We start from the raw sequence: 7,980 nt of genomic DNA on the forward strand, positions 1-7,980 counted from the left end.
TAATTATGATAATATTCTTATTTTTAAAAATATATTTTGATGAATATATTAATAAAAATTTATAGTTAATTCACCACATAATTTTTATACTAATAGGACCTAGCAATTGAACTGTAACTTTTCCAAACGTTAAAATATCTAAAAGTTCTCTGTCTTGTATATATATACACAGTGCATTAAATAAAACAAGCGCTTTGATAATGAATAATTAATATTTAGCCTAATTTTCTTTTTCACGATGGTTATACATTTTTTAAGCATAAATTTGAGATTTAAATTATATTAAAAATAAATAAAATATTTAACCGGAAAAGCAGTATCTGGGCCGAATTAATAATTTAAGAGTCAAAGCCCAAATTAGTTGGGCTGGTTAGATCCACATATACGTGTTCTCTATATAAACTATAACTCGACCCCTTCGCTACCTCAACTCAAATTAGGGTTTTTTGCTTATAAGCCTCTTTGCTGAAATCTTAGTATTTTTTTGTACATTGCGTGTTGTCTTAATTCAATTTCGGCCGAAAAGCCCTAGCTTGTGTTTCCCTTTCATGTCCCTCCGTAAAACCCTTTTTTCTTCCTTCTGAATTTTTGGGGATCTCTGGGGCAGTTAAATTTCGATTTTGTTTTCTTGGTTTGCATTCTTTTGCTGATTGATGAAATGGGTGTTTCTTGTTTTTAACTGTGACTAGTCTTACAGACCAGTAATGAGTTACGGGTATGATCGCAACCGTTAATTAACATTTAAGGGACTGAGTTATTATGTTTGCGTATTTTCGGGAGCTTTTTAATTGTTTTTGCTTGTCAAATGTGTATAATTTCGTATTTTTAATGTTTAATTTGGGTGTGTTGTATATGGGAGCTAAAATGGCTTCAAATTTGATGTATGCTCGATAAGTTTGGCAAATGTTTTGAAAATTTTGGAGTTTATGATTTGGGATCAATATAATTTAGTGATTGAGGTTAGTGTTTTGAATCTCTTGAGATTGAGTTTATATTTATCAGAAGATATATTTCTCTTTCGAAGGTGTCTTGAATGCTACTGTGTATGAGATGGGGCATTGAAGTTTTATTTGAAATATTATATAGCCTTGGCAGATTGTGATGAAGCAAAGTATATAATCCAACACTTGATCTGAGATATCTTAGTGATTGTAAACCATTCTTTATGCTTCTGAATCTACCTGGTTTTGTAATTTTTTTTCCTTTTTTAATGAACAGTTTGTCGGGTGAATAGATATTGTGTCTTGTTTGAAGGTACCTTTGGTTTATGCTTTTTTCGGGCTTGCACAATTGCATTTACATCTACTACTATATTTGTAGCAGCTGGATTTGGATTTGTTTTGATGTTTCTGTTTCTTGCATTTTCTATGTCAGCACAGTGAGCAATTGGCAAATTAAGATTAAGTTAACATTATTTTGATTAATAACAAACGAAGGATATTTTATATATGATTTTGAATTTTTATAATTGGGGACTGATGTTAAAAGTAATTTGGTCTTAAACTGATTTCAACAAACTGAAACAGCTTCTTTTTAATAATAAACTAGTGCCTATACCCGAAACGGGTTCTTTTAATAAATTTGTAATTAATTTATTTCATGTCAATTTTTTAAAATATTTTTTTATTGGAAAATTTAAAAAATAAAGAATATATAGAATTATTAATAAATTAATTTTTCAAATCTATTGTTACTTGGGATCGGATGTTTTAGTTTTCATTTGAATTTAAATATGAATTTTAAAGTTTAAAGTTAAAAAAATATGATTTTTATATTAATAACTCATTAAATTAAATGTAGTAAAGAAAGACAAAAATTCTTTAAATTTGAAAGGGTTGCTAAAGTTTATATTGGCCACATGATTATGTATCATTAAGATAAAGATAATAATATTAGTAATTTGAAATGTAAGAATCCCCCGTTAGCAACTATATTAACTTTTTGTACGTGGTATAATAGTTCAAAGTTATAGTTTTTCCAAAACTCTAACCATAGTTTCTGCCTCATATTTAATTCATTTTTATCAAATAAGTAGTGTTTTCATATATTTAAGACAAAAACCATTCTTACTAATTTCAAATCATAGGTATAATAGTTTTTCTGATGAATCTTTAACTTCTTGAAGCATGAAAAATCATAACAAAAACCTCAAAATATCTACTTTTGTTAAGAACTACCAATACTAGAGCATTTTGTCAATTTCTACTTTAACTTTTGAAAGTTTTTCTCACATTAACTGTTGATCCTTGTGGGTTAGTTGTGTTAAAGGCGATAGTGAATATTTCAATTAATCTTCTATAATAGTTAGCTAAATCTACAAAACTTCTTATCTCTAATAAAGGCTTAGGACGTTCTCATTTCAACAATGCCTTCATCTTAGTTGTATCTATAGATATTCCTTGAGCTAATATCACATGGCCTAAAAATTTCATTTCCTTTTGCCAAAACTCATACTTAGACAATTTGGCATACTAACATCTTCTCTCTTAGAATACCAAACATCGTTCTAAGATGTTCAACATATTACTCATGAGTTTTTGAGTAGATAAAAATATCGTCTATGAAGACTGCGACAAACTTATTTAGAAAGGGTTTCAAGATTATATTTATATAGTCCATGAATAGGATAAGAACATAGTCATACCAAAAGGCATACCTACACACTCATAATGCTTGTATCTTGACCTAAACGTTGTCTTCTGCACATCTTCAGCCTTAACCAAAATCTAATGATACCCTGATGTCATGCAACTGATCCATCACATAATTTATCCTAGGTAAAGGGTAATTTCTTTTTAATGCCAACTTATTCAACTGCTTGTAATCCACACCTTGAGCTACCACCCTTGTTATTCACTTAACAACATTAATGCTCCTTATACTGACACATTGGGTCAAATAAATTACTTTTGTAATAAGTCTTCTATATGTTTCTTCAACTCTATCAACTCTACTGGAGCCATACAGTATGAAGCTATTGATATTGGTTCTACTTCGAACACCAAATTGAAGAAAACTCCACTTCTCTTTTAGGAGGCAACCTTGGCTCTTCATTAGTAAAAACATCTGCAAACTCCTTCACCACAAGAATCTCAGTATTCCTATCACCCTCCTCAATAGTCAAATGATTCAAGATGATAAAACCTTGATACCCTTCTTTGGCCTCCTTAATGACCTGATTCAAAGACAAAAACTCAAGATCTTCTGAACTTGAGAACAACAACCTCTTCTTGTTGTAATAAATAAGAATGTGATTGGCATATAACCAATTCATCCTTAATATCACATCCAACCCTTGTAGAAGTAGACATACAAGATTGACTTTGAACGTACGTCACTAAAATTGAACATCTAGCACAAATTGCAAATGTTTTCACCAAACCTGAAGTTGGGGTAGATACCACCAAATCATACAACAACTCCCTCACATGCAGACACAACTCTTGAACACGATACTCTGACACAAAAGAGGATGTCGCTCCAAAATCAAACAACACACACAAACTTATACTAGCTATCACACAACTTTCAATGATAAGGTTACCTGAACCAGCTACTTTTGTAGACCCTCCTTGAAGCTTGAGGTATGTCACCCCTTTTCTACACTAAGACTGGGACAAGGGTTTTATCTCTATGCTCTTGTTAGAAAGATAGTCTTTGACAAAATGCCTTTCTTTCTCACAATTAAAGCAATTCTTAGGGCCAACCAACTGTGGACAATCATTCCTCAAATGTGGTCTTTCACACTGAAAGCAGTGGATCCTAGAAAAATGAGATTGTTGTTAAGAATGAAACCCTCTAGTCCCTTAAGGTTGAGTCATAGAATATAGTTTCTTCCTTTCCTTTTGTCTAGACTTGGACGTAGATGGTCCTCCCACCTTTTGTTGTTGGCTTTTGAGCCCATTTTTGTGAATGCTTGAGTGTTGAACTATAACATGGCACCATTGAACGCCATATTATCACTGCAGGTCTGAAGCAATTTAATTCCACAATACTAAGTAGTAGAAGAGTATTGTTGTTGAGCGCAAATTTTTGCAAGAAAAATGGCAATAATTGCCAAGACTAGTGTTGAGCACTACCTTTTGTGAGAAGTTTGGCGTTGGACACCATTTCTGAGCGCTAATTTGCATGTTTGAGCTATATTATTCTTAGTTGTTTGGCATTGATTTAAATTAGCTTTAAATATGTTTAAGTATGAAGACTGGGTTTGTGAAAATGAAGATGTTATAATGATATGTTTGGAAATGTTGTTGAGAGAATTTCAAGGCGAAATTTTGTGTAGAGGTAACATTTAGTGTATGCATTGACATATGGGGTAAAAAAGGAGATATTATGAACTCTAATAACTATTCATGCTCAAATACAGTAGAATGAGTTATGTGGTGAGAGTCACAAAAGGTCCTAACCAATGTGTTGTTAGTCCTAGGCACAAAGGGGACTAACTTTGTAAGTGGTAGAGTGATAACCCTTTTGTATATGACTATATAGCATAAATACCATTACAAGTGCACGCCTATGTTGAAGCCCTATGTCAAAGGCATGTGTCTAGATAATTGAGTCTAATGTCAAATGTTATGTGTGTTTATATGAGTTATTGTATTTAATCAATGTATAGTTGATATTTGATATGATTTAACTGTTTTAAGATGATTCTTTTGCACACTAATTTACCATGTGCTATCTTAGAGTGAAAAAGGGACTCTCAATGGTCTGAAGCTAAAATGCTTTTAGATTTGCACAATCAAGTTTGTGCTCAGTGCCCAACTAGTATCGCTCAATGTTATATCAGATTACAAGACACTCAGATTTGTGATTTAAGTGAAATGAGACTTAATCAATTGTTTGGATTGGTATTTCTTTTCCTAAGAAATGGTTTAACACAATTGTATACCTTAAAGCTTATACCAATTTGTACAATTGTTCAGCTCTTTAGTTCTCTTTATCACAACAATACAAACAACAAGAAAAACTCAAATCAAAACATACAAAAGTACAAACATCAATCAAATGTAAACAACATACAAAAAACATCATAATTATCCAACTAATACACATTATAGCAATTAGTGTCCCTTATCTAAAAGGCAACCAAACAACTTGATTACCCTTAAAACACTCTTAAGCTCACTGGATGCTCTATCTATCTCTATGAACAACACAAACACGATCAGGACACACTATTAGGACAAGTAATCAACAAAGACTAGCAAAAAGAACATAAACACTATATGAATCAACCAAGAAAGGAAAAAAAAATCAACTTACCCTATTGAAGAAACTAATCAATTGATTTTGATGAGCTCACCACCAAGAGAAATCTTACTATCTTTGATTTTCAAAAGAATGAACAAATTGTAAAATATCTAAAGAGAAAAGAAAAAATGTATTAAGAAAAGGTTATAGACAGAATATGTGTTTTTAAATAATGAAACTCGCTTTTATTTATTCTTTAAACTTTTAATATTAAAATAATTAAGTCTCATCATTTTAATCATACTATCAATTCTAAAACACAATTTTTTAAACTCTTACACAGTATAATCTATAAGTAAATACTTCCATTCATTATTTTCTATTCATTATCTTATAAATAATGAGTTTATATTCTATTTCATCGTCTATTTTAATATAGGTTTTTTCCTTATTTATTTATAATATATAGTAAACTATTTATAATTGTTCATTGGAGTAAAATATTATTTTTATAAGATATTCGAATTTGAGATTAAAAAAATTATAAAAGAGTTTTATATTTTTGTTTGATTTAAAGTCCCACAAACTTGTGGTTATGCAAGGCGAGTTTGATATATTAAATCAAGTGTTATGTTGGTCAATCCATTCTTTAGGGAGAAAAAGGAGACTGATTTTCTAATTTTATTTCTTAACTATACTTTTTAATACATTACTTTGAATTTTTAAAATTTGTTATGTAGGTCAAACTAGAAAGAATTATTTAAATTTCTAGAAATTAATAAAAGTTAAATGTAATTAACAGTTACTGGTTCAACTAATTTAAATAAAATTATTTTTTCCAAATAAAGTATTAGAAAATTTAACTACTTTTTGAAACCTAAAATTATTTATGTGATTTTGCATTTATTAATTAATTAAATAACAATTATCAACCACTTCTAATATAATTGACTATTAAAAATTAAATAATTAACCATAAAGTATTTTTTTTTTTATATAAACATACCTTAACAATCCAAGAGGAAGAATACTGAATAACAAATTATTAAATTATTACACATTGAAAGACCTTATTTATAGCTCACAAAACCACCACTGAATTGAATCAACAATTTCTGAGAAAAGTTAGCAATGGCTTCTTCAGGTTTCTTAGTCCTTTGTTTGATCGGTATCATCTGTGCTTTTGCTGTTCCTTGCTTTGGTCGTGACATTCCCACAGGTATATATATTCATGTTTATGTTTTTTTTTTTATAAACATAAACATGTTCATACTCTGCTAAATCTCTCTGCATTTAGGAAAAGGAGTACTACTAACATTTTTCTTAACATATCAAACAGAGAGTGGTTAAACATTATTAAATTTTGTGAATTTTAATAATTTTTTCAGATCCAAAAACCTATGAAGACACAGAGAAGAACATCCCATTATCCCTACAGACTGACCAAGGTCATCAATTGTTGGATGGGGAAGACAGAGTCATTCAACCACAAGTCAAATTTTCTGGTAATTCATTACGTATTATTTTTAATATCTTTTATTTATTTATCTTTTGCAAAACTAAAATATACGTGTTAGATTTTGAAATAATTAAAAAATGGTTTAAAGATATAACACTAAATTATTCATGGTTTAAATGTAGTTTTTACATTGAAATATTTGTGTGTGAATTTAAATGTCTAACTTGGTATTGATTTTATTATTTTAATGTTTTTCATCGGGCGTTTAGTGGTAAATGCGTGTGAAAGTATTAAGTTTAATTCATTAAATATATTTTATTGGGATAGAGTAATTGATTTCTAAAAAAAATTATTTCTACTTCGTATCTGCTATGTTATTTTTTTAAATAATTTCAGAATTTTTTAGATTTATATTTTGATATTTTAATCATAATAATAAATATAGTCCCAAAATTTCTATTATTAAAGTGTTAATTCTTAAAATAAAAAAATGTCTCTATAAGCTTATATTATTCGGCCCATTGAAGCAATGAATTGGGCTGGACAAAAGCTTAGCCCAATCTGATTTTGCAACATACTCTTTTCCTTCGTAAACTTTTTTTTTTGTAGAAAAGGAAAAAAAAAACAGTACATTTCAATATATATTTTTTTAAAAATAACTTCACTAAAGATTAATTTAATATAAATCTGTGTCCATTAACTCAAACATGATTCACCAATAAAAAGAAGTTTCAAAATATATATTGATTGATGCTATATACATAGATTGTAAAACTACATCAAAATCAAATCCTTAATTTGTGACATCGCATTAAGAAGATGGTTTGATTCATTCTTTTAAACTCTTCTAAATTTTTTATTTTGAACTTTTTCATTTAACTTTTTTATTTGTTTTTGCAGAAAATTCAAAAATAATGATAAATGATAAAAATGTGGGCAATGAAGATGCTGGTAAGCGTCACTGTCCCCCAGAACACTGCCCCCCATAAGAAAAATCATCAACAATTCAATGCTGTGCTCATTATCTTCTCTTTGTTATTGTCATGTACAAAATAAGAGAATAAAAACCTATTATTATTTTTATCTTATTTATCTCAATATTTTTAATTATCTTATTTTGAATTAACTATGGAACTAGTTTTTAGTTCTAAATATCATGATTCCACCTATAATAATAATAATTCCTAAATAAAGATATGGTAAATGAAAAAGTAAACTGAAATTCTCATAATGTGGATTCAAATAGTAGTGAAATCAATCTCTTTAGGTAGAATGTTTAGTTGAATTGCTATAAACAAAGAGAATAAGATAAATGAAATAAGATTTCA

The 7,980-nt window shown here is 29.0% G+C and overlaps 1 long non-coding RNA gene and 2 other non-coding genes across 3 annotated transcripts; all 3 read left to right on the forward strand.

Moving 5' to 3' along the window:
* Positions 1 to 674: 674 nt before the first annotated feature.
* LOC124829305 (small nucleolar RNA SNORD25) lies at positions 675 to 759 on the forward strand. The gene has a single exon (XR_007028078.1). It is a non-coding gene; the product is annotated as a small nucleolar RNA SNORD25 (small nucleolar RNA).
* Positions 760 to 1,092: 333 nt separating this feature from the next.
* LOC124829306 (small nucleolar RNA snoR31) lies at positions 1,093 to 1,181 on the forward strand. Its single transcript, XR_007028079.1, has one exon. It is a non-coding gene; the product is annotated as a small nucleolar RNA snoR31 (small nucleolar RNA).
* A 5,101-nt stretch (positions 1,182 to 6,282) lies between these two features.
* Positions 6,283 to 7,735, forward strand: LOC148198684 (uncharacterized). The gene is made up of 3 exons (XR_015786847.1): positions 6,283 to 6,412; positions 6,582 to 6,698; positions 7,553 to 7,735. It is a non-coding gene; the product is annotated as an uncharacterized LOC148198684 (long non-coding RNA).
* Positions 7,736 to 7,980: the final 245 nt, after the last annotated feature.

This window comes from Vigna umbellata, chromosome 5, assembly GCF_029865625.1.
Source record: "Vigna umbellata cultivar VRB3 chromosome 5, Vumbellata_1.0, whole genome shotgun sequence".
Taxonomy (NCBI): Eukaryota; Viridiplantae; Streptophyta; class Magnoliopsida; order Fabales; family Fabaceae; genus Vigna; species Vigna umbellata.